At 42.9% G+C, this 27,415-nt stretch overlaps 1 protein-coding gene and 1 non-coding gene across 3 annotated transcripts in view; both read left to right on the forward strand.

The window, feature by feature from the left end:
* The window catches only part of UBASH3B (ubiquitin associated and SH3 domain containing B), a 185,631-nt gene that overhangs the window by 86,570 nt on the left and 71,646 nt on the right, over positions 1-27,415 (forward strand). The window lies entirely within an intron of this gene.
* Positions 2,792-2,895, forward strand: LOC123243423. Its single transcript, XR_006505953.1, has one exon. It is a non-coding gene; the product is annotated as a U6 spliceosomal RNA (small nuclear RNA).

Here is a 27,415-nt window from a genome sequence, read left to right on the forward strand (position 1 = left end):
CTTAAGCATCTATTATGTCCTGGCACTATTCTAAGCACTTTTTGTTTAGTCCTCTTTGTCATGTCTGACTTTTGTTGACCCCATTTGGGGTTTACTTGACAGAAATACTGGAGTGGCTTGTCATTTCCTTCTCTGGTTCATTTTACAGATGAGGAAACCGAGTCAAACAGGGTTAAATAATGCCCAGGGTCACACAGCTTGTGTCAGAGGCCAGATTTGAACTCATGTAGTCATTCTAAGCACTAAAGGATTAAAAAAAATACTAAACTAAAGCAAAATAGTATCCACCCTTAGGGTGCTTACATTCTCATGGTTTGATTCCAAGTATTTTAGGTTGGGGTAAGGTAGACATTGGAAACATGGGCTTCACATTTTCCTTTGAGGATTTTTTTAGACCCTTACCTTCTTAGAATTAACACAAGTATCGGTTCCAAGGCAGCAGAGTGATAAGAACTAGGCAATTGGAGTTAAGTGACTTGCCCAAAGTGACACAGCTAGGAAGTGCCAGAGGCCAGATCTGAAGCCAGGACCTCCTGATTCCATCTCTCTCTCTCTTTCTCCACTGAGCTACCTAGTTCCCCCTGATGATGTTTTCAAAAACACAGGGAACCTTGGGGCAGCTGGGTAGCTCAGTGGAGTGAGAGTCAGGCCTAGAGACTGGAGGTCCTAGGTTCAAACCCAGCCTCAGCCACTTCCCAGCTGTGTGACCCTGGGCAAGTCACTTGACCCCCATTGCCCACCCTTACCACTCTTCCACCTATGAGACAATACACCGAAAGTACAAGGGTTAAAAAAAAACACAGGGAACCCAAAAAGGATACAGAGGCCCATCATGTTGAGGGAAGGAGCAGCCCAAGTGTTGCATTAGGACCCACCAAATAGTAAAAGGACCAGAGCAGGGTCTCCAGCTTGGGGGTAGAGGTCTGTGGAGGATTTATAGAAATGCACGGGTCAAGGATCACACAAGATGAGAAGGTATGGATGGTTTGGATTTGCCCCAGAAGATGGAGCCTGTCCTCCCCTAATATAAGGCAGCTATTGAAGGTTAACATTCTCATGATCAGAAAAGCCTTTATTGTCTCTCTGCACACAGTTCTCTACTAGGATTCATACAAAGCAACATAGACCGACATGGTACGAAGCTGAAAGTAGGCTTTGTTATTGGCTGACAGGGTCTCTGTCCTGTAGGGCTTGTAAGGACGGTTAGACGGACAGGAAGGCCAGATGCATAACTGAGAAGGGTGGTAGTGATTTATACTTTAGTAGTAAATATCGGATATAGACAAATAAATAATGTTTAAGAGAACAAAAGGGAAGGAAGGGTTGAGAACAAACATTTACTAAGCACTTGCTATGTGCCAGGCACTGGGTAGGCACTGATGCCAAATGCATGACAAATATTATTCATCTATCTTAGAGGTAGGTACAGTTATGATGCCCATTGTTACAGTTGATGAAACTGAGGCAGACAGAGGCAAAGTGGCTTGCCCAGTGTCATGCAACTAGAAATAATATCAGATATTTATATAGCACTTATTATTGTGCCAGGCACTATACTAAGTGCTTTATAATGATTATCTTATTTGATCTTTACAACAGTACAATGGGATCGAGGTGCTATGATTATCTCTATTTTACAGATGAGGAAACAGGTGAAATGACTTGCCCAGGGTCACACAACCGGTAAGCGCCAGAGATCAGATTTGAACTTGGGTTTTCATGACTTCCAAACAGTAACCTATTTGTGGGGCACTGGATGTTGGAGATGATGGAGCAAGGATTGTGATAAGCCCTCAGTTCTGCAGGTCATGGAGAAGCAGCAACTTGAGGTGGAGAGATGGCAAGTCATTTGGATCGTACAATGTCAGAAAATGAATGTTAAATATTGTTTCTGCAGGCAGTTGGAAAAAAATACAAAGTCTTTGGGGAAAAAAATAAAAGACAATAATTCAGAAAACAATGGGCTTGTAGATCTGTTAGACATGTGCCCAGAGTAAGACTACATTTGAATGTCAGAAGCAGCTCTTAGCAAATAGCTGGGTCCTTTAACAGCATTAAGCAATCCTTGGACTGAACCAGCCAAGCCTCCTTTAGCAAAAGATATTTCTAGTAAAAGGTAAGGGAGAGATCCAGGTCACTGTGGGACCCACCTTAGCAGACGCCAGTTCCCAAGATGCTGAGGGCCCGATTTCTCTTCCTCGGTTAGGTTTATCAGAGACAAAGCTTGATTGCTGCCTATGCTCAGAGAGGGATGGCTACCACAGGGAGAAGGACAGAAAGGAGGAGAGGACTTCTAACTCGTGGGTTTTGGTTCTGAAAGAGATCTCAGGGAGAACATAATCCTGAATTTACAGTTGAGAAAACAGAAGCCCAAAAGGTTAATAGGACATTTACACAAATAGCAATCAGGCAAATGATCAGCAAATATGTGTCAAGGGCTTTTTTTTTCTGTATGCCAAGCTCAGCTCTGGGGATACAGAGAAACAAGCAAAAACAGTCCCTTACAAGGAGTTCATATCTTAATGGGAACTATAACATGTAAATATATTAATACAGGCTCCATAGAGTAAATGGAAGGTAGTCCTCCAGGGGGGTTCCCTTCTACTCAGGTAGAGCTCACCACATGGTGAAGTCAACTTATTTAGAGAGCAAAATCTCGAAGGGGTAAGAAGAACAAAGGTGATGCTTCTGTAATTTGGGGTGTCCCAACTATCAGGTGGCGCAGTGCCCTCATGCCAGGGACTTGTCAAATTCTGACTTGACTGTAGCTAGGCATCAAAAGTAAAGAAGGGTGCTCACTTCAGCAGCATGTATACCAAAATTGGGACTAGAAAGAGATTAGCGTGGTCCTTGCACAAGGATGACGTGCAAAAATTTGTGAAGCATGACATTTTGAGAGAGAGAGAGAGAGAGAGAGAGAGAGAGAGAGAGAGAAGAAGAAGAAGAAGGAGGAGGACAAAGAGGAGAAGGAGGAGGAGGAAGGGAGGGAAGCAGGAAAAAGAAGAAAGGAACAAGTAGCCAGGGAATATGACATGGATGATGCTCTAATCAAGAGAATGAGATGGAAACCCATGAGGGGGAGAGAAAGAGCATCTAGGAAGAGGGGAGTGGTCAACAATCTTAAGGAAAAGGGAAGAGAGTTGTATCTGATGAATTAGTTACAGTCTTGCTTGGAGGCAATGCTGGAACTAACAAAAATGGAGATAGCATATTGCAGTGAAATGAGCCTGACTCAGCCTACCTATTACTTAGATGACCTTAAGCAAATCATTTCCTTTTCCCTTAGCCTCTATTTTGTCATCTGTAAAATGAAGTCTGCCTAGGGCCCCTTAAGGGCCCCCTTCTTCATCTTCAAGATTCCTTTTAGTTCTGATTCTACTTTGTTAAAGCTTGATCTAAATTATGAGGTTATATATATATATTGCATGAATGCCTTCATCTTCCTCTCCCAATTCACAAAGTTCCTTTTGGTGTTTGTGACTCTGGATTTCCCCTGGAAAGGAGGTGGCAGGCATCAACTAGGGGACTTTTGTCTATGAGAACTTGTTTGTTCTTCTCTCTCTCTCTCTCTCTCTCTCTCTCTCTCTCTCTCTCTCTCTGTCTCTCTGTCTCTCACACACACACACACACACACACACTCTCACACTCATACTTTGTCCCTGCAATACTCCCTGTCAGGGTGGCATGAAGATCTACTGCTGGGAAAGTTGGCAGACCACACTATATGAGTGGCCAAATCTGGGTCTAACTTAGTTTTGTGCCCTCAAGCAAACACTCCAGCAAGGGCTGCTACTCTTTATTTAATTACAGCTCTCCCATGGAGAGGCTCTTTCCTTTTGGGGGCCTTTTGCAATGTGGGGCATCTGATCCAAACCCCTTAGGTAGGCTCTGGGTTCTGTATTTCCACAGCCTGGAATTCAGAGCCTGTTTCGAAAGCACAAAGGGTCTTAAGCCTAGTTCAGTTTCAAATCAATTGAATAAACTCTTCTTCTGACTAGGCTTTTGGGATACCGAGGCAAAAAAGCTAACTGGGCCCTGCCCTAAGTATGCTTCTGTTCCACAGAAGGGAAACATAATGTGAGGCAAGTAAAGAAAAAATATATCATACCAGCAGCACACCCCCCCCCCAAATCAAACCAAGTAATTTTGAGAGTAAGGTGAAGGAGGAATCAGAAAGACCTCTTAGGAATGAAAACCTGGAAATTGTGCCTTGTGGATAGCAGGTGTTTACTAGTAAATAAATTGAATTTTGCTCCAGACCCTTTGTGACTTAGTAGATATTTATTGAGAGGCAGCTAGGTGGCCTAATGGATAGAGTGCCAAGTCTGGAATCAGAAAGACTCATCTTCCTGAGTTCAAATCTGGCCTCTGACACTAGCTGTGTGACCCTAGGCAAATCATTTTATCCTGTTTGCCTTGGTTTCCTCATCTATAAAATGAGCTGGAAGAGGAAATGGCAAGCCACTCCAGTCTCTTTGCCAAGAAAATGCCAAAGGGGGTCACATAGAGTCAGACACAACTGAAAAGTGACTGAACAACAAGAAATATTTATTGAATTGAATTGAAGGAGCTGCCACATCCCTTGCTGCCCTGGCCCTTATTCATTATGTTATTCAGTGAAATGTTAGTTTTATACAGTAGGAGAGAATTGAGGGAAAATATAGAACTTCCTAAATCATGAGAGATTAGAATGTGCTAGTATGGAATACTGTCTCATTCTAGGAGAGATTTTACAGACTAGGAAGTAGATTCTGTTCCTGGGTAGGTTTGAGCAAGTGCAGTCCATAGACATAGGGATGAACCAGATGACTAATGTGTCAGCTGGAAATGACAAAAACCTCTTACAAAACCAGAGAGTATAAGCTGAACCCTTCTCAGTCTTCTACTTCCTTCTTTAAGTGGAAATCCCTTGACAGTATGGACCATATTCTGACTTTTAATATCACTTCTCCCCTCCATCCTCCCAAACCTTCCCCTTTCCCACCCAGTCATCTGAAGTCTTTGCCTCTTACTTTACTGAGAAACTTGAGGCCATTTGACTTGCTCTCCCTTTTGTCTCTTTTCTCCCCTTCCCTTCATCTCAGTACCGCCTTGACATCATCTCTCACTCTCCTTGAACTTCTAATGAGGCAGCTCTTGCTGCCAAAGCCAACCTCTCTCTCTTTCTACATCTGCCCTTGATCTCATTCCTTCCCGCCTTTTCTAGCAAATTGCCACCCCAATCATCCCTCCTTCTCTTTCTCTGATCTTTAATCTCACCTTATCTGTTGTCCCCTTTCCAGCTGCCTTCAGATAGTCCCAACTTCCCTCTGCTCTTCCTCAAACTGTGATCTTATATCTCTCCTCCCTTTCTCAGCCAAATTCCAAGGGGAAAAGCTGTCTATACTCACTGCTTCCACTTCCTCTCCTCTCCCTCCCCAGCCCTTTGCAGGCTGGCTTCCTACTTCATCACTCAACTAAAACTAGTCTCTCCAGAGTGAATGGTGATATCTTCTTAACTGTCAACTCTGATGTGGCGGGGAGGAGGTTTACAGCCTTCCTCCTTCTCAACCTCTCTACTGCATCTGACAGTTGGGCTGACTGTTTCGACATTCTGGTGAGTAGTTCTTGTCTGGGAGATAGGAAACAGTGGGGTAGGTAGATGTTGCTGCTTCTCTTTCCTGTCTGGGCTTTTGTGACACTGCTGTCTTTTAGATCTTCAGTTACCTGTCTGATTGCTTCTTCTCAAGTCTCTTTTGCTGGCTCATCATCCAGATCACATCTCCCAAATGTGGGCATTCCTCAAAGGCTCTGTCCTAAGCTCTCTTCTTTCTCTCTACACACTGTTCTCTCAGTGACCTCATCAGTCTACAGGAATTTTACTGTCATCTCTCTGATGATGGTCCACAAGTCCATAGCTCCAACCACAGCATCTGCCAAGCTTCAGTCTCACATCTCCAATTTGCCTGTTGGACATCTTAAACTCAACATGTCTAAAACTGAACACAGCATCTCTCCTTCCAACTCACCTTGCTTTTAAATTTCCCTGCTTCCCTGGGATCCCTGATCCCAGGCATATAACTTTGGCATTTTCTTTGACACCTCCCTCTTCCTCACACCACATATCCAATCAGTTGCCAGTTGGGGCTGCTTCAGCCTCCAAAATATTTCTCATATCTCTCTCCTCTCTGCTCACACTGCTGCCTCTTCAGTCGAGGTCCATAACACTGCTTGCCTAGATTATTCCAGGTGGCCTCCCATTGCCATGGTCTCTCTGTCTCAAGACACTCTCTCCTGCCATTCATCTTCTATATTGTAGCCAATGAATCTCCTTAAGACCAGATCCTTAAATGTGGTCAATAAAAATCCTTAAGACCAGACCAAAATCTCCTTAAGACCTTGTCACTCCCCTTAGTTAATTAGAGCAAAAGGGATGCTCCCAGGGACATGGGAGGGAAACCACCTGGACCTGCTTGTCCTATACTGGGTCCACTCATATTGCAGAGATTTGGAATGCCACTTCCCCCATTATTTTTCCATGGAGATTTCTAGGTAAACTAGAAACACCAGATCCTAAAAAAAGTGAGATTCTTCTGTATATGCATATGTGTGTGTTGTGTCTGCTACTGCTCAGTGACCTAAATACTATAAGCTTTCAGGATTACTTAATTTAGGGATATAGATTTTTTTTAAGTGAACAGCGGAGAGAACTCACTCAGAATCAGCCATATGACCCAGCTAAGGCTTTATGCTAGAGAGCTGGAGTAACTAAAATAGTAAGAGCTAGTTCTGGCATCAAATCTAGTTTCTTAGCTGTGTGACCCTGGGCAAGTCAACATATACCCATTACCTAGCCCTTATTGATTTTCTGCCTTGGAACCAGTACTAGTATTGATTCTAAGACAGAAGTAAAGGGTTGTTGGTTTTTTAAATAGTAAGAATAACATTTGCATAAAACTTTAAGGATTGCAAAGCACTTTATATATATCATCACATTTTATCTCCATAACAGTGGGAGATCCTATTGTACAGATGGAGAATTTGTAAATTTACTGCTCTGGTCTCACTGCCTCTAGTCACTCCCCTCTAGTTACAAGCTCAGAGATTTAAGTTAAGTGATTTGTGGAGAATGGAAGATTCAAACTCAGGGCTTTATCCTCGGAGCCACCTAGCTGCCCCTACCAGATGTGTTCTTCATCTTTCTCTTTATACTACTGACTCTGTTCACCTAAGACCGAATACTTTAGTTGTGGTATTGGGGTACATGTTTTGGGGGCATCGGATCCTTGCTCCCCAACCTTCACTTTCCCAGAGTTCCCAGGCAAGAACCAGATACATTCATGGCCTGTGCCAATAGTCAGCCCCCTAAGACAGTCCTGAGTCCTACGTCCTAGACCGAGTTTAAAAAGAGCTTCTACCAGTTTTGTTTTTCAGTGACTTCTAAGAGCCCAATAGCATCTGGGCCTTGGTCAGTTGGTATTTGCCATGAGCTACTGCAGAATTAAACAGTCTCCAGAACAATCTTTTCCAAGCCACTGGGGCCTTCAGAACTAATTATCCCTGCCTCACCCTCGTGCAAAACTGGCCATTCATTCTGTCAAGGTCAAGGTCCAGTATTTGCTATGAATGTGAAATTAAAAGGATTCTTTGACAGTAGAAATGGTGGCAGGGAAGGAGAAAAGCAAGGCTCCTCATACAACAGAAAACCTCTATCTATCTACTCCCCCCTGGATTTCTGAGCAACCTTGGCAGCCTTTAGCCTACAAGAGGCTCAAAAACGACAGTCTCTCTATCCCAAATCCCAATTAAATTTTAATCTAAATCATCACAGATGCAAAGTGCTCTCTTCAGGCTCCATTATTTCTGGAGCTCCCTAGTGCCCTGTCTAATAAAAGCTGCTGGGGGAAGATATATGCCCGACACTGCATGAAGGTATTGACCCGGCTAGAAAGGGACATTTTAACATTATTAAGCATGTCAGTGATGTCACGAGAACCAAATCCCTGTTTGGCCAGTTTGCTTGTTTATGTAGTCCAGGCATCTTGCACCCACCAACTTCTGGATGGTCATCAGCACGTTGGCTTTCCCATAGGCTGAGAAGCCTTCCACGCAATGGAGTGGCACTCAGGAAATGTGGGACCCCAGTCATTGATTTCTGTCCCTGATTCATGACTCACTCCAGTGGGCACTGTAGCAACTGGAGTTCTAGTATGTATGGAAGGCGTCTCCGCTTTGCATCTTGGTCTTAGAATTATTAGGAAGCAAGGAACATGGCGGATGGTTTTTTTTGTTTTGTTTTGAAGTACAGTAGGTGAAAGAAGAGACAGCAGTTCAGCTGGGTCCCTGACCACCCCATCTAAGGTTTTCCTTTAGGTAGAAATCTAATAGGACCCCAGTCCAAATCTGCTCCCCATCCCCTGCTATCCATTGTGACTTGGTCTTTATAGTTCTTACTTTAGTCCAAGGACCTGGGTTCAAATCTTGCCTCTGAGGCATCAGACTTATAAGTAGCACAAGCAACTTATCTTCTAGGTCCTCAGTTTCCATATCTTTAAAGCCACTTTATGAGGGTATTAACCTGGCTAAAAAGGGAATTTTAACCTTATTGAACACGTCAATGATAAGTCACTAGAATCAAATCACTGTCTGGCCAGTTTCTTTGTTTGTGTGGTGCAATAGTATCATGAGGGGAACATTTTGCAAAACTTGGAGAACGTTATAAATATGAGTTGTTATTACAGAATTCTGATATCTCTCTAGATCTATTGTAAACAAGGAAAAATCTCCCTTTTCTCTAGTTCACCTAAACTGAAGGTTAGTTATAGCAAATTGCTTGCTATCTCAAGAGGGGATGAGGGATGGAGAGAGAAAGAGAATTTGGAACTCAAAATATTTTTTAAAAGAATGGTTAAAATCATTTTTACATATAATTGGGAAAAATAAAATATTAATTAAAAACTGAAAGCTAGGTTTTTAAAAAGGGGGGAGAACTTTATTAGCAATAGCAGAGGAAAAGATAAAATTAAGTTAAATTTCAAGTTCAGAAACTGAGTTTATAGACCATGAATTTTATAGATGGGCCTCATTGATGAGGTAAAGTAGGGGAGAAAAAAGTCAAGAGCAGGGTTCAAATCCTACCACAACCTCTGCCCTATATGGCCATATATAAGTTATTTAATCTTCATGGGACTCAGTTTTAAGGGGGGGGCTGGGATGGAAAAGCCTTTAAGTTCTTTTAGGTCTAACTCTCTGGTCATATGTTTGGCATAGTAGGCCTCCAGGGCTAGCAGTCTCCAGAATCCATCTAAGTAGGATCTAGGCTTGGCTTCTGGTCACCCATGCCCATTCCCCTACTTGCTCTTGGGACTCTTTTTGTTGGGAAGGATTGGATGAAACTCCCAAGGACAGCTCAGCTCTGTTCAGAAGGTCTTCCAGCAGAGGCCCACTTGTCAGGACTCTTAGAGGAGACACACACTCTGGGATGAATTGGACTGGAATTTCACAAAAAACTATTTTTAGTAGGAGAGAGTAGCTCACATTTATATATCACTCTAAGGTTTGCAGAACACTTTACTTATCTTATGCCATCTTCCCAACAACCCTATTAGAGAGATACTGCTCTTTTATTCTCAATTTACAATTGAGAAAATTGAGATATTAAGCGAGTTTCCTAGAATTACACAGTTAAATAAGATTCTCAGTAGGAATCAAACCTAGTTCTTCCTGATGCCCAAGTCTAGAGCTCTGTCCACCATGTCACATGGCCTCCAAGAGGCCATTTCTAAAATTTCTGTGATTCTTCTCATGGAAAAGAAATTTTCGCAAGCCTTCTTTCTTACCTTGGTATTTTCCATCTTGTTTTTGGCCATTATTTTCAGCTCCCTGATGGCCACCAGGATGGGACTTCTTGGGAATCTTTTCAGGCAGGTGGAGGTAGAGAAAGCACCTAACATGGGGCCTTGCCTTTGGGCACGTGTCCAATAAATATTTCTTGAATTGAATTTGAATCAAATGGAATTGCCTGGGCAAGGCCCATCTGGTTGAATTCAAAATCTTTCAGAAGAACAAGCAACAACAAGCTAACCTTGAGCCCTAAATGTAAACTCCTCGACAACTACTGCCTCTGATCACATCTTGAAATAGCTCCTCATCACTGAGTGAGTATTTTCAGATGTGGTTTTCATCAGGCAGCTTCCATTAAGCAATTCCAACTGAGCAGATTATCTTAGTTTATTTCATTTTTTTCTTGTGCATGTGTATACGCTCATCAGACGTGCTTGTCTTAAGAATTAGGATGAATTCACATCTTCCTTTTCAAACCCGAGGCAGGGATAAGGAGGCAGGGGGAGAGGATGGGGAGGGGTTGAAGAAATGATGCTACATCTGTGTCAAAAAGTTTCCTTTTGCATTTTCAGATCCTTCTTTTCTGGGTCAGCATTTCTCAATATAGTCTTCCCTTATCACAGTTTTTTTTTAAACTTCCTGATTCCAACACCAAGCTTTATATAATCCCTTTTGTCTTTTCCTTAACCCATTCGAGGGTGAACTTTTCACCTTCTGGGAGGCTGGTTTTCTTTGGGGGCTGCACCCTCAGCAGACATATGCAGATCATTGTGATTTCCAGAACTCTAGATTATTTATGTGTGCTAACAATATGTCAGCACAAATGGTATGGGCAAAATTACACAGCAGATAATCTCCAAACCTTTATTTGGTATTGGAATTCATTGTAGTAGTAGTAGTAGTAGTAAGAGTAGCAGGAGTAGCAATAGTAGTATAGTGGCGGCAACAGCAGTAGTAGTAATAATAATAGTGGTGGTTGTTGTTATTGTTGTGCTGGTGGTAGTAGAATAAAAATAAGGAGAAAGAGAAAACGGAAAATATTTAATTTTTGTCTCTAAATCCCCAGTGCCAAATATGGTGCCCAGCACACATTGGGTACTTAATAAATGTTCTTGCTGAATAATGAGTAGAGGACAGTATAGTCTCCTGGGGAGAGCTCAAGAATTGGAATCAGGAAATCTCTTTGGATCTAAAGTCCAAACTGTTTTAGTTGTGATACCTGGGCGGATATTAAACCTGAACCTCAGTTTTCTCATCTGCAAAATGGTGCTATGCTGCCTACTTCACAGGGATTCTGTGGGAAAAGCTGCGTGTAAAACAGAAGTGGCTGTATGTGGTGAGACGGGAGTAGGTATAGTGATTATATTACTCCTAAGGTGCCCGGGTGGCATGGACCATCTCACTTTTGTCTTTGCATCTCCAGTATCTCTCACAGTTCCTGGAAAAAATGAAGAGCTTAATAAATGCTTGTTAGTTGAACACACCGAAAGGCAAGACTTAGGAGAAAAAGCCAACTTGTGTTTTAAAATGTGCAGTGGGGTTAATCCCTAGAAGTGCAGAATGTTTGAATTAGAAGAGACCTTAGAAAGATCAAATCCTAGGGCCATAGATTAAGAGCCAGGAGGAACATTAGTGGTCATCTAGTTTAACCATCCCACTTTACCAGAGAGGAAATAGGTTCAGACAAGTTAAATGATTTGCCCAAGGTCTCAAAGGTTCTAAGTGGTAGTCAGATGTGGGACTTGAACCCAGGTCCTCTGACATTGGGTACAGTGTACTTCCGCTTACACCACAATGTCTTCAGGTCTCCCTTTCTCCATTTCACAGATGAGCAAATGAGGCCCAGAGAGGAACAGAACCACAATTAGAACCCTGATCTCCTAACTCTCAATCTAGCTTTCTTTCTATGATACCAGGCTATCTTCAGAGAGGGGAAATCTTGAGCTCAAATCTGGCCTCAGATATTTCCTAGCTGTGTGACCCTGGGCAAGTCACTTAACCCCCATTGCCTAGCCCTTACTGCTCTTCTGCCTTGGAGCCAATACATAGTATTGATTCTAAGATGGAAAGTAATGGTTGTTTGTTTTGTTTTGTTTTGTTTTTAAAGAAATGATTAAGGTAGCACAGTGAATAGAGTACCAGACCTGGAGTCACAAGGACTTGGGTTCATATCTGACCTCAGACACTTCCTAGACATGTGACACTGGGCACTTATTTCTCAGCCCTTACTGCTCCTCTCCCTTCAAAATGATACTTAGTATTGACTCTAAGACTATATGGTAAGGACTTAAAAAAGAGAGAGAGAACCAAACTAATCCAAAAACTAAATCCAAAACTCGGATTCACCAGAAATAATAGTAGCTAACATACATGGTTCTTTAAAGTTTGTAAAGCTCTTTATAGATCTTGTGATTTATTTTTCACAACAACCCCATGAGTTAAGTTCTTGAGAAATGAGGCAAGTAAGACTGAGGTTAAGTGACATGCCCAGGATCAAGCTGCTAATAAGTGAGGCAAAACCCAAATTGTCTTCTTGATTCCATGTCTAACATTCTAGCCTCTGTGTTCTACTCTCTTCCAGGAAAGAACATCATAATCAAATAAGGAAATTGAATGTCTGGACAGGTAGTGATGCCCATTCTCGTTAGTGATGCGGCCATCTCTGGGGACTTTGGATAAAGTGTCTTTTCTGAGCATGATGTAGGTTTCATTGATCCAGCACTCATCTTTATACCATCAGCAGGCGCTCTCTCTCTCTCATCCTTCTGGGGTTCTGCCCAGCCATGCCCTCATCCCAGGAATGGCCCGATGCCTTTGGCCTCTTTTGCTTTCTCTGGACCTGCTGAGCTCAGCTACTTTTCGGGCCACTGGTCTTGGTTTCCTAATTCCACCTGCTTAAAATAAAGAACCAGTCACCTCAACTTCCTGGTCAGGCGACATGACACAGTTTCCTCATTGTGCCCCACATTTGTCTTCTTCCAGACTTTTGTGTTCTTGGGACTCAGGAGAGCCTAGAGGGTATCATTTTACCATTAAGCTTTTAAGTCACTTACCTACAAGATTGATAATACATCCGCCCCAGACAGATGGCAAAAACCCGAAGCCATTCTCCTAATTCCTTCCTAGGGCTAGTCTCCTTTTTATCTTCTCCTCCAGAACATCTGATTTGACTAAATTCATTCCTGCCCAGAAAGAATTGGTCTCTGCTAGAGATAATGTGGCTTATGTTTCTTCAGAGCCATATGCTGGTCATTTTCCTCTTTTTCAGCTGTAGCTTCTTTTAGAACCATAGAATGAGGGGATTAGAAGGGAATTGAGGGAATTGGGGAGCTCAATTGGGACATCATCCCATCAAGCCCCTAGTTTGTAGGTGTTCAAGTTTTAACAGACATTTTCCCCCTGACGCTGCTGCTTTGACCCTCTTGGAATCATAGTTGGATTTGTTTTTGCTTATACCTTAAACCCAAATTAATTCAAGTTCCAACTAATTAGGAGTTTTCAGTCAATCAATATTTATTAAGTATCTACTATGTGCCAAATACTGAGCTACTAAGCACTTTTGGTCAATCCACCTGGGCTAGACAGGGCTGGACTGATTAAAAGTGCTTAGTAGCTCAGTATCATATAGGAAGATACTAAATGAATCAGAGAAAGTTGGGAATATGGTTTACCTTTTTAAAAGAAATTATTCTTATGATTCTGTGTATACATCATGGAATGGTTGAGTTATTTATTTTTTGAAGCAAAGCTCCTGTAGCACTTCCAACCAAAAATGCTTCCATGTCTTTATTTATTTGCTAAGAAAACTGAATTTCTACATAAATATTAAAGTATTAAGACTAACTTGTCCCCTAATTAGGCCAAATGAGAAACCATGCTGTGAGGCAGCTTTGCACAAAGACTAAATCACACAAAATGTATTCTTTCGGGTCAGATGGTATTTTGATGTTCTGGCTGTGTTCTAATTCAGTGATTTGTAAGAAACACACATTTAATTCCACTTCTAACTTGTTCAGTTGGTTATTTCAAACAAAAAAAATTGGATTGGTTTATGATTCAGTTAAAAAAATATTTGACTAAATGCTCAGCAAAGAAGTACAAGTCATTTGCTAGGTTGGAGCTCTCGTGTTAATTCGATCCTGGCTCTGTGGCTGGCAGCTGAGCACTGTTGTGTGTTTATCTACCTTTGACTACTCAGTAGCTACATGGGTAATGGGATACCCTAAAGCCACACTCTTTTCAGCATAAATGCCTGCTCTCCCGTGTTAAATTGACAATTTCAGTTTGTGTGAACTAGCAGTGCTAAAAAGGAATGCAGTTTCCTTAATAGTTCTTTGGACTTAAAAAATGGCTCCCAAGATATCCAGACTCCCACCATTTCATACTTTTTTAAACTTGAATGTAAGCTACTTTGTAAACTAAGCTAATTTTTTTTCATTTAGGACAAAAATCTATTTCTGATCCCGCCTACCTCTCCTTATCCCTGAAAAAAGAAAATCTTTGTAACAAATTAAACAAAAACAAATTCCCACGATGGTCACATCCAAAAATATCTGGTGCAATCTGTACCCTGGGTCTTTGTCAAAAGTGCATGGTAGGGGACAGCTGGGTAGCTCAGTGGATTGAGAACAGGGCCCAGAGATGGGAGGTCCTGGGTTCAAATGTGACCTCAGATACTTCCCAGCTGTGTGACTCTGGGCAAGTCACTTGACCCCCATGGCCTAGCCCTTCCCGCTCTTCTGCCTTAGAACCAATACCCAGTATTGATTCTAAGATGGAAGGTAGGGGTTTAAAAAAAAAGTGCATGGTATGCTTCATTATTGGTCTTCTGAAATTATCTTTGGTCATTGTGTTGATCAGAGATAATAAATCTTTCAGATTCCAATCTTTCTAGCAACCTTTGCAAGCCTGTTATTGTGTAAATGGTAGACCACATTTAATCTGAGAAAAAGTAACACCTATTTTTCCCTTCGTCTAAGGGCTGAAATATTACTATTACTTCTTACACCAGCCCACTGGCTACCAAAATCAAACCTGAGCAGGTATTTCCTCCCAACCTGATCAGTCCCACTCCCCCGTTGCTATTACTTCTCCTCTCACCAGTTTCCATTTAGGGTTTTGGCCTCAACTCTCACTGGTTGGGTCAGCTAGGAGGAAGTCACTTTTATTCCACCGTTCTAACCTTTTCAGCAAAACATGGTGAGGTCAGTAGTAGGGTTAGACGTGAGATTACAAGAAACCTTGAGATCATCTCAGTATTTCCTTGACCTTCAAGTAGTAATATCACCTGTTAATTATAGTATCTAAATGGTATTACCAATTGAAAATGAAAAAGTTATGTGTTCAATATCCGCCCTGTGCTTAGCACTGTCCTAAGTGCTGATGCTGAAGTAGTAGTAGTAGTTGTTGTAGTAGTAGTAGTTGTTGTAGTTATAGCTGCTTATGAAGACCTCCCAATGATGGAACAGGCAGATGAGTCCAAAGGCCATCAATTCACCTGAAGCAGGCACTGGGGAATGCTCAGAGTTTGGTCAGTCATTAAAGTTGCCATGGTCATCCACAGCATCCCAGGGCATCGACAATCATCTTGACTTTTGTCCTGCCCCTGGACTTCAATGATTCTAGAAGAGAGAGTGAGTTAGCAATAGTAGTAAGTAGTAGTAGCAATACGAATAATGTGGGAGAGCTCCAGGAAAGGAAATTCATAAGCTTCCCTCCCCCCAATCTGAGTCATCATTTCTCCTGTGACCTCTGATGTCCCAGCTTAGTTGCTGCTAACCATCAAATATGATATATGAAACCCCAAGAAAAGAGAAATCAATGCGAGAGTTGGGTTATTTTGCTTTTTTAATTTTTTTTTAAAAGCTAGGCTCCTTTAACCCTGATCTTTTTTTAAAAATCACATAAGTAATCCCATAAGGATTTCGTTTGTTTTGTTTTGTGTCAAATGTGGCTTCACACAAAAAACCATTCCATGTTCAACCCAGGCTTACAGACTTTACAGCCCTATTCTGCCTCCTAGGACATTCTCTAGAAAAAAAAACATACAGGATGGAAGCAGGATCTATCCACCGAGGCACTTTTTTTGTTAGTGAAGCCACAGAAGGGAAGTCTTTCTAATCACATTTCTGTTTTGAAAATGGAACAAAAAAGTGTTACAGGATACCCTTTTGTTATAAGGAGTTTTCTTAATATCACTCTGTCCCATAACACTTTGGCATTGGATTTGATTGGCTCTCTCACTTTTAGGTTATAGAAATCCATCAGAACTGTCTCAGAGGTGATAGAAATGTCTAAATGGACTTAACACCTTCTGAAATCTGAAGAGAGGTTAAAGTGGGGACACCTGATCCCCATGCTCTGGGAGGGTTGTCTATGTGCTCCCGAGACTATGGCTAGGCCTGGGTAGCTAAACTTTCCTGAAGTTATTGAATTCCTTTACCTGATATTTAATCTCTGCTTCAGATTTTTAAAAAAGCATTTCAAAAGATATGTATTTGGGGGCTGTTGGATGGCTCAGGGGATAGAGAGCCAGGCTTGGAGATGGGAGATCCTGGGTTCAAATTTTATCTCAGACACTTCCCAGCTGTGTGACCCTGAGTAAATCACTCAATCCCCATGGCTTAGCCCTTACTGCTCTTCTGCCTTGGAACCAATACATCGTGTTAATTCTAAGACAGAAGGGAAAAGTTTAAAAAAGAAAACATATGCGTTCCTTTGAACAATGGAGAGCTCACCCTAAATCCTTGTATGCATTTCTGAAATGTTCACCTCTGAAGCTAGCCTCCCTTTACTTGAGTTCAGCCTATGACTAAAGCCCATGCAAGCCTATCTGTAGGACAGCCAGAACTCTTCCTGCTTACTAGAATCATCTTTCAGGACGGCTCAGGCCCTTCATAGCGCATGAAGGAATCACTTCTTTCTCATAAACTCAAGGCATTTGATGACCTTGACAGCCCCACCACCACCACCAGACTGTCCCCTTCAATACCGGGTGCGATTTGCTCTTTATTCCCGAATCCTTCCATCCACTTCTCCCCCCGGTCCTCAGGACGTAGCTTGGAGAATAGAGCGGGGGGACAAAATGGTCCCTCCATGTGTGTATGGGCCTTCCCTGACATTAAGCAGCTCTGACCTGAGGGATGGGGGAGATGAGGAGATGGAGGAGGGAATACAAAATGAATCGAAGTTGAGGCCTCTCTGCTCTAAGAGAGTTTACAGTCCTTGAGGATCCTCAAGGTAACATTTACACAGCAGCTTATGGATGAGCTCCAGTTCTGTGGAATGAGCAGAGGGGAGGGGATTCTGGGCATCCTGAGTGAGGAAGAGTGGTCTGGGCAGGGATTCATCCAGGAGAGGCTTCTTGGAAAACACTGGTTCTCAAGGAAGGGAGAGAGGATCGCTTTAGCAGACAGAAGTTATTTAATTCCTTTACCTGATATTTAATCTCTGCTTAAGATTTTTTTTAAAAGCATTTAAAAAGATATGTATTTGGGGACAGCTGGATGGCTCAAGGGATAGAGAGCCAGGTGGCCTTAGCACACAGAAGAGAGGAAGACTTTTTTTTTTTTCCTCAACAGGAGAACTGGAAGGGGTTGGGGGAAGAGGAGGGAGGAAGATGTAATTTGATGTAAGTATCTGCATCTTTAATTTAGAGCCCAGAAGCCATAAAATCAGGAGACAGACTGCTGGATGGCTGTAGTCTGAGGTCCTTCTTCCAGCCTGGAATGATACTGATTAGGATTGGGGCCAGTAGGAGGCCTGGGGCAGCCTCTCTTTTCTGCATATGGAAAAGATTTAAGCACTAAACTAGTAAGTTGTCCTTTTTGAATCTAGCCCTGTGCACCTGGGTGCATTTTACAGCAGTGCTCACCCTAGAAACACCTCCCTTCCCCACCCAAGCTTCCTGTTTTGAAACTCGGAGAAGACGGAAAATGTGAATGCTGCCACTTTAAAAGACTCAAGCTGTGCGTGTGTGTGTGTGTGTCTGTGAGTCTGTGTGTGTGTGTGTGTGTGTCTTTATCTGTATCTGTCTGTGTGTGTCATCTGTGTGAGTGTGAGTATGTGTGTATGTATGTGTATCTGTGTGTGTGTCAGTCTCTGTGAATGTGTGTCTGTCTGTGTGAGTTAGTGTCTCTGTGTGTGTCTGTGTGTGAGTATCTGTGTGTGTCATCTGTGTATGTGAGTGTGTGTGTCTGTGTGAGTGGGTATCTGTCTTCTGTGTGTGCCTATGTGTGTCCATGTGTGTGTCTTGTCTGTGTATGTGTCATGTATGTGAGTGTGTATTTGTGTGTGCCTATCTTATCTGTGTGTGTGTCTTTCTGTGGGTGTGTGTGAGTGTGTGTGCCTGTGTGTGTCTATGTGTGAGTGTCTGTGTATGACATCTATGTGAGTGTGTGTTTGTGTGTGCCTACCTTATCTGTGTGAGTATGTGTGTGCGTGTGTCTCTGTGTGTGTGAGTGGGTGTCTGTGTGAGTATGTGTGTACGTGTGTGTATCAGTCTGGGTGAGTGTGTGCCTGTGTGTGTGTGTGTGTGTGTGTGTGTGTGTGTGTGTGCAGCCAGACTGTCTGGGGGAAGGCAGCTGAGCGGCCAGCCCTTACAGAAGCCTGCCCCAGGGGAGATGGAGGCTACTTGTTTAATGTGCCTCTCTTGGAAGGCACTGTGTCCGCCTGGCCCGGCGCCCAACAGCAGTGGCATACAGGCAGTGTCCAGCGGCCGGTTCACCAGATGAGATATCATCGGGGCAGGACAAAGAGGGGCATTGGGTGACTTAGATCCAGTGGCCTTTGGGGGTGGGGTGAGAAAAGAGTCTAAAACAAACTATTCACTGGAGGGACCTCAGCCCCTCTGCTCTAGAGGCTCTAAAGTCCTTGCAGACAAGAGGGATTATTCATCTCTCTGAGATAGTTAAGACGAGGTCCTGCCTCCTGGCAGGGAAATGGGTGAGAGGACTTCTCAGAATCCTGTTGGGACCTTCTGTGAGGCGGGAGCTTTCTCAGCCTGTCCTCCAAGGGGGCCTAGTCCTGTGCTGTGGACAGATTCTGTCCTTTATGAAGAGGAATGCTACTATGGCCCCATTGTCATTTAGACACGTGTACCGTGGTGTCCTTCCACTGGTGGAGATGGACTTGCTGTGATTCATCCCTGTTCCTTCATACTCCCCTCTAAGACTAAGGACGCACATCTAACAGATGACTGCTAGGGTGTAGCCTGTAGCCAAGGGAAAAGCAAAACTAATTATACTGTGTGTGTTGAGCCTATGAACTCTGAGCCAACTGGCTATGTAGTGCTGCGAAAGATTGATAGGTTCTCCTGTCATTAGGTGCCCCACCGGATAATTGAAGAAAAAAATAGAGGGGTCTCCCAAGGGTTGATGTTGGGCCTGGTTATGTTTAATACTTTTATAAATGATCTGGAAGAAGTATATATGGCAAAATCTAAGCTGTAGCTTCAATTTATCAATAATAGTAGCTGACATTACAAAAGTATTACATAAAATATCTGAGCCTCATAATAAGGGAGCATTAGTGTGAAAAGGAAGTACTGCACTTTGCTTTTGAAGCATCAGCCTGCCAGAAACAATTCGATTAATTTAAATTAAATGGATTCTAAAATATTTCTGCTTAGAGAGAAGTCCAAAGACCGGCAGAATTATCTTTGTAAATTCATATTTGTACTAGTCACCAATAGAAGACAGAATTCCATGGTCAAGAACTAGCAAGGTCCAGAGTCAAAGTGACAGTCTCAGAATAAATCAATTAATATGTCATTGTACCCTAGAAAGAATCATTCTCCTAAAGCCATTTAATTTTCTGCTGGTCAAAGGCCCAGGTTAAACAAAGCATTATTGCCTTTTTTCTTAAGCCTTCGGAATACATTATCTCATTTAAGCCTTGGAACAATCCTATTTAAGGAGGCATTACTGTGGTGTAACTATTAACTATCTAGGTTTTGGGTAAATACACAGATGATTTACCTTGCACATGGCTACCCACCTAATAAGCACCAGAGGCGTAATTTGAACCTAGGTAGGTGTTCATGGGGCAACTAAGTGGCACAATGGATAGAGTGCCAGACCTGGAATCAGAAAGACTTATCTTATTGAGTACAAATACAGCCTCAGATGCTTACTAGCTGTGTCACAACTGAGCAAGTCATTTAATCCTGATTGCCTCAATTTTCTCATCTGTAAAATGAGCCGGAGAAGGAAATGGCAAAACCACTCCAGTATCTACCAAGAAAACTCTAAATAAGGTCATGAAGAGACAGAGGAGACTAAAAAACCAACAGCAAGGCCTTCATGACTCTATCTCGGTACTTTATCCATTAGGTCCCATTAGGGCGAAAAATGAGTCTCCTGAAGTGGTTGCATGTATTTGAATTTGCACTGTTCAGAGTTATAATTACGTAAAATATAGTCATTGATTTCTGGCCACTGGAAATAAATGATGCAAATTCAAATAATACAGCCACTTCAGGGAATTCATTGTTCTTACACATCGGGACCTGGCTGTACCTTGTCTACCATACACTTCTATAAGGCAATGCCATACCGAAATACTTGTCTATTTTCTTCAAAGCTCCCATCAGACCTACTCCTATGGGAGACCTTTCGTGATCCTTCAGCTGCTAGTGTCTCCCTCCCAAATCTGTTTTGTATTTATTTTACAAACTCTTGTGTCTTCCATGATAGAATGTAAATTCCCCGAGGGCAGCAGTGTTTCATGTTTGGTTTTGTATCTCCGGCCCCCCGCCCAGTGCCTGGCACTTATTAGGCACAATAAATCCTTCTTGATTGATTGGTATCTCTCAGAGCAACTAGTCTAATTCCTCCAAGAAACCCGGCAGGCAAACGTCTGTTCCTTGACCGCTGACTTTCTGCCCCTACCTCCCCTGTGAGGCTCTCTGGGCAGCCACTGGAAAATGGGAATGGGAATTTTCAGGAGATGAGAAGTGAGGGATGGGGCTCACCTGCCTTAGCAGGGAGAGAACCAGGCACACTGATCAACATTTCCAAGGCCAGGGTCCTCCCAAGGCAGCTGTGCGTTCTCTCAATCCCAGAGTGGTCCCCGAACACCACATCCACCCAGATTATATAAGCTTGTGTTTTTATCTTCAGTGTGAGAGGAAGAAGATCTCACTGCTGATACATCTAAACTGCTCAGGTTTAGTCCTTTGTGGCTTTTTTTCTGCCACCAGAAACCAGAGAGATAACCAAGTTATATTGTATTTTCTTTAGCCCAAGTTGAATGTGAAGGGTTGGCAGTGTTGGGCTGCAGGCATCCCAATGGGTACTAATCTCTGACTCAAATCTGAGAGTGAAACTATGGCTATGAATGCTACAAAAGATACCAGAACCTACAAATTCACTATGCTCATGGGCTGCCCTCAGCCCCCATGGACATGTGTTTGTGCAAATAACCTCTTGTGGGCAGAAGAGAATTGTGCAGCTGCAGAGAGAACATTTCATGTGCTGCTTTCCCCTGGAGCTGCTGAGAATGAGAGGGATGCTGGTTGCCAGTCTCCCTCTCTCATCTCTGTCTCTGGTCCCCAGTGGCGTACAGTTTGAGGCCACCAAGCAGTGGCCAGCAGGGATTGTTTGCTGATGCAGCTGTTTCTGCATTTCTTCCGGAGCGGCTCTGCCCTTTCCCCGGGGTTCACTCCTTGAGAGCTCAACACCCAGAGCTTCCTACATATCTAAGGCTTAGCTTATGGCTAAGTGGTCCAAGTTAATGCGTTCCAGGACCTTAACTTGGATGGAGTGAACTACAGGAAGTGCTTTCTTCAAAGGAGCTAAGGAAAGGACTTAGCAGCTGAGAATAGAGTCTTAGGATCTGCTAGCATGAGGGAGAAAAAGAGTGATATGTGCCCTCAGAGTCAGTAGAGCTGAGTTCAAGTCTTTCTCTGCTTCAATCAGTTGCTCTACCTATCAGAGGCCCAGTTTCCTCATTTTTAAAAGAGATAATGCTACTTTGGCTGCCTACTTCAAAAAGTAGTTTATATGAGTAAATGACATAATATATATGAAAATGCAGTGAACCTTGTGAAGTAACGTAAGGCATCATATTCATGCCTCTTAGACTGTGTATGCTGCCAACAACCTGTTGACTCCTTCTCCAGAGTTTGTTTTGCTTTGTTTCTCCATTTGAAGAAACTGATTGGATTAAAGCCTGAGTTCTAGGTCCGGGTTCCCCCACTAACATGCTAGGTGACCTGGGAGCAAGCCATTTAACATGATTCACTTTTGTTTCTCAAAAAATAAAAATAAAAAAGGAAGTAATTCCTAGGAACTTCTCAGGAGTTGGGTGGAAATATGTGAGATTATATGGGGGAAATGATTTGAGATCGTCAAAAGAAAGGTTCAGTAGAAATTAATTTATTATTGTTGTTGTCAAACAATAACGATTAAGCCTTTAACAGAGTGCTAGGTGGTGCATGGATGTATAGTTGTTTGTTGTTCAGTCATGTTGCCTCTTGGTGACCCCACTTGGCACTTTCTTGGCAAAGATACTGGAATGGGTTGCCATTTCCTTCTCCAGCCCATTTGATGAGGAAGAAAGGAGAACGGAGAAGAACGGAGGCAAAAAGGGTCAAGTGACTTGCCCGGCATCATATAGGTAGTAAGAATATAAGCCCATATTTGAACTTAGGTCTTCCTATCTCCAGGCCTGGCTCTCTGTCTACTGCTCCACTTAACTGCCCCATCTAGTAGACTCCATAGAGAGACCATTCCCCAAGCAGCTAAAAAATCTCGATACTGCTAGGCGGGCTCCTAGGCAGAGAGATCTCCCTCTCCACCTCACTCACCAAAGTACAGATTCCATGGAGGACTGGCAGACATCTGCCGACTTGCCTTCCGGGAGTGTTTTTGGCCCAGTAGCATGTAACAAGCGTGATTACCTTTCTTTTTTTCTTAACCATCTGCCTCTAGTTCATTTGTCCACATAGATACTTTTCCCAATTTGACTTCCACTATGACTGGCCTAGGGAATTCTGACGATTCAGTGGACAACTGACTTCAGGACCACCAACAAAACCCACCGCCAAGCTCCAGCCTGTAATTAGATGTTTTAATTAAGCGTTTTGTTCACTGTCTACTCAAGCTGTCGTGATTGTTTCATCTCAGGCACACAACTGTAGTTCTGGTCTCCTCGGGGAAGATGTTGCATATTATGTCCAGGATGTAGTCTATGGTCCATACTGTATAATTAGAATCTGCTCCAATTTCCAGCATCCCACTTTGGTTTTCACGTTATGTCCTTACGTTTTGGAGATGAAGTTTCTGGGATCCCGCCCCCCCCCCCCCCCCCCTTGAGAATGTGGCTGGGAAAACGCTTGACTCAGACTTTGACTTTTTGTCTTTATTTCTTTTACTTCAAGTGGTTATTAATAAATCTTATAAAATATAATACTTGGAGTTATTGGATATTAACTTTAATCTTACATTTTTCAGCCTTTCTAAGTGGCTGTGGGAGGACTGACTTGCCTCCTTGGATTATCTTGGCCAATACCTGTTTTTATTCTTTCAATAAAGATGCCTCTCAAAGTACATGGAAGTCCCTCATCACACCCAATCATTCTCATTTCTTAACCAGCTGCAGGATGGCCCAGCTGCCTTTGGCTTGTCCCAACAAAAGAGGCATCTGGCTTCATGATGGTCTGGGTCAGCGTGGGCAAAGTCATAGGATGTCTGTGAGTGAGGTGTGTGCAAATCTGGTGTTTCTAACAAGAGAATAAAAGTTCTCATGTTTGCCTCTCCACCGACTTGCTTATAGTGCCATAAATAAGTTTCTGCCTCAGTTTTGCCATTTGTAAAACACAGAGTGTGTATGTGTTTGTGTGTGTGTGTGTGTGTGTGTGTGTGTGTGTGTGATCACACCTCCTTCCTTCTCACAACTGCTAATGCCTTCTCTCTGAAATTACCTTCCATTTGATTTGTGAGTGATGGCCTGAGGTGGCCTCTAATCATAGGTTATGTGGTAACTTCCATAAATAAGCCATAGGATATATATTACGTTATGGCAACTAGGTAAGGAAACCTCTGATGCTCCCTGATGCCTGGAGATGCTACTCTGCATCCTGGCTTTGAGTACTTTTGAGCCAGACACAGACCCTCTCTGGGCCTCAGTTTCTTCATCAGTAACATGATATCACTGGCTTTTCTGATGTCACAAGGTCATTGTGGGGGCAGTCTTTTACCAAGCCTAGAAAGCACTAATACCCCAAGTCTCTGTGTCCTGACAGGACCTTTACGGTTTGCTTAGTTCAATTATCGCCTTTATTTGAAAACAAAAACTTCCTTTCTGTCTTAATAACAACTTTAAGAGAGAAGAGCCAGGGTTAGGAAAACTGGTTTAAGTGACTTGCCCAGGATCACATAGCTAGGAAGTGTATGAATCTAGATTTGAACCCACATCCTCCTGATTCTAGGCCTGACACTCTATCCACTGTGCCACTAGCTGCCCCTCAATTACCATTTTTTATACAGAAAAGTCCAGGGAATCTATATAAGTTACAGAATAGATTAGAGAGGGAAGAGTATAGAAGCAAACAGATAGGACAGGGGTTGGCAACCTTTTTGGCCATGAGAGCCATAAACGCCACATTTTTTAAAATGTAATTTCATGAGAGCCGTACAGTGCTCACAGTGCCGCTCCTGTAACAGCGCCTGAAAAAAAATTGACTTTATGGCTCCTGCAGAAAGAGCCATACGTTGCCAACCCCTGAGATAGGAGGTTTTGATTAGAGATGACAAGAACCTGAATTCTGGAGAGAGGAAGTCGTCTCTCATGCCCTTGGGTGACCTTGGGCAAGACATTGACCTGTATGAGTACCAGAATCCATTGACATAAGGCGAGAGTAATAAAACTATTGTGCCCACCTCCCCAAATGACTGGGAGGCTCAGAAGGGGTGGGGGGAATGCAACCCTTGCAAACCTTCAAGCGCTATATGAATAGCAAGTAAGCTAATAATAATAGCTACCAGATGTTAGCTATTACCATCTTTTGGAGCATGGGATAATAGATAGAGGACCATGCTTAGAATCAGAAAGACATTGGTTCAAGTTTTGACTCTGGTACATACAAGTAGTGTGGCTATGGACAAGTCATTTAACCTTGTGGTATCCTGAGTAGCCATGGGCAAGTAGCCTGAGTAGCCATAGAAAAGTCACTTAACTTTGTGTCCTGAGCAGTCAAGAACAAGTCACTTAACCCTGTGGTGCCCTGAATAGCCATAGAAAAGTCACTTAATTTTGTGGTACCCTGAGCAGCCATGCATAAGTCATTTAAGCTCACGGTACCCTGAGTAGTTATCAATCCTGAAGTGCTAAGTGGCTGGTGTGCATCTACAGAAGGAGTTTCTATACTGGGAGACAACCATACTGATGAAACTCTAGAACTGTTATTTCAAACATATATGTATGTGTGTAGCCTCCTCCTATCCTTTCAGTCTTCTTACATCTTACTCCCTAACACTTTCCATGGCCTTCTAGCTGTTCCACAAATGTGACATTCCATCTCCCATCTCCAGCTTTAAGCATTCTCTCTGGCTCTACCCCCACCTGGAATATTCTCTATCCTGTGCTTCAACGACTGACCACCATGGCTTCCTTTAAGTCCCAACTAAAATCCTGTCTTCTACAGGAAATCTTCCCTACCCTTCTTAATCCCAATACTTTCCCACTGTTAGTATTTCCTATTTATCCTGTATATAGCTTGCTTCCTATATATTTGTTTGCATATTCTCCCTCCCATTCGATTGTGAGCTATTCTTTTGCCTCTTTATGTATCCTCATCACTTAGCACAGTGCTTGGCACATATTAAGCACTTAATAGATGTTTATTGATTGATTGATATGTGTATATAGGTATGTGTTTAGGAAGCGGCTAAGTGGCTCCATAGAGAGAGTGCTGGATATGGAATCAGGAAGACCTAAGTCCAAATCCCACCTCAGATGCTTTCCAGCTGTGTGACCTTGGGCAATTCACTTAACCTCTGGTGTCCTTAATCCACTAGAGAAGGAAATGGCAAATGATAGTACAGTCAGCAGGGTCATGAAGAGTCACATGGGACTAGAAGACTATCAACAACAACATATATATTTATATTCACGAATATATGTGCACATAATCTGTGTATATATTTACATGTATGTGTGTGTACACACAAATACTTCTATACATCCACACACATCTAATTCACTCTTCAGTGCTGGGAAAGGATGAAATACCTCAATAGGAGCTCAGTCAATGATTATTAGAGATCTTTGGTTCCTTGAAGATGAAGAAACAAAGAACAGTTGTACTATTGGGGAATTGCCCTCATCATTATACTCTCTGGTCTTATGTTTGTCAAATGGCAGCAGATTCCTGAGTGAAGCTCTTCTGTGAGCTACCAGATTATAAAAGCCACCTCATCTTCACCAGAAAATACCACACTGAAGGGAACTGTGCTCCAGCACCATTTATTTGCACTCAGGGCGATCAAGGCTTCCTTCTCTGATACCCTGCTCTTATCCTGGCCCTTCCAGACATTGGGGTCAGCACTCCCACTTGTCTTCCTACTGGGAGATGGCCTTCCTGTGGAGCTAAAAATGGTACCTCGTTTTCCATTACTTATCTTCAGTCCAATGGCTGCTGCTGGGTACAGAACAGTAATCAGGGGGATTCAGAGCCCAGCATTGCCTGGGGAGGCGGAGGAGCATGATAGGAGGAGGAGGAGGAGCAGCAGAGGGCTGGATTCTACTTGGAGAGAGTCAATAGACTCTGCAGAAGAGATGCAGGTGAGTGAGAGAAAAGCAGCTACTTGTAACCAAACACAAGGAAAGAGGCTGCTTTTGGGACAGTCAGTGTCAGTGTGTTTCTATTGCCCTGCATTCAGTGATGGTCATTTGATTCTTGAAGGCATAGATCATGGGGTTCAGAGCTAGAAGAGACCTTAGAAACCACCCTGTCCGGCTCTCTTATTTTACTGAGATCCTGGGAGACTGTGACCCACTCAAGGACAGACAGGAAGTGGGTGATGGAGACAGGACCCAAACTCAGGTCCCTGACTCTAGAACCAGTTGTCATTTCACTGTAGCATATTGTTTAGGATCTGGTACCCATTTCAAAGCTGAATTGATTGGTTGATTATTGTCCTTTGTACTCAGGAAAACCAAAATGACATCACCTGTGATGTCTTTTGACTCTCACATAAGTTGAGTTTAAGGGAGGCAGAGTTGTACAAAGTTGTCAGCCTCACTGTCTCTTCTAGAGTCATCAAAGTTCAAGCAGCTAGGTGGCACAGTGGCTAGAGCACCAAGCCTGGAGTCAGGAAGACTTGAGTTCAAATCCAGCCTCAGACATTTACTAACAGTACAACTCTGGGCAAGTCACTTAACTCTGTTTGCCTCAGTTTCCTCATCTGGAAAATGAGCTGGAAAAGGAAATGGAAAACCTTTCCAGTATCTTTGCCAGAAGAATCCCAAATGGGATCGTGAAGAACCTCACACAGCTGAAAAACGACTAAACAACAAGATCTCTAGTTCTTTACATTCCTTGAAGAATATAGACCAGGCTCGGGTTAGCCAGATATTAGTTGAGAATTTG

The sequence above is a fragment of the Gracilinanus agilis genome, chromosome 3, assembly GCF_016433145.1.
Source record: "Gracilinanus agilis isolate LMUSP501 chromosome 3, AgileGrace, whole genome shotgun sequence".
NCBI lineage: Eukaryota > Metazoa > Chordata > Mammalia > Didelphimorphia > Didelphidae > Gracilinanus > Gracilinanus agilis.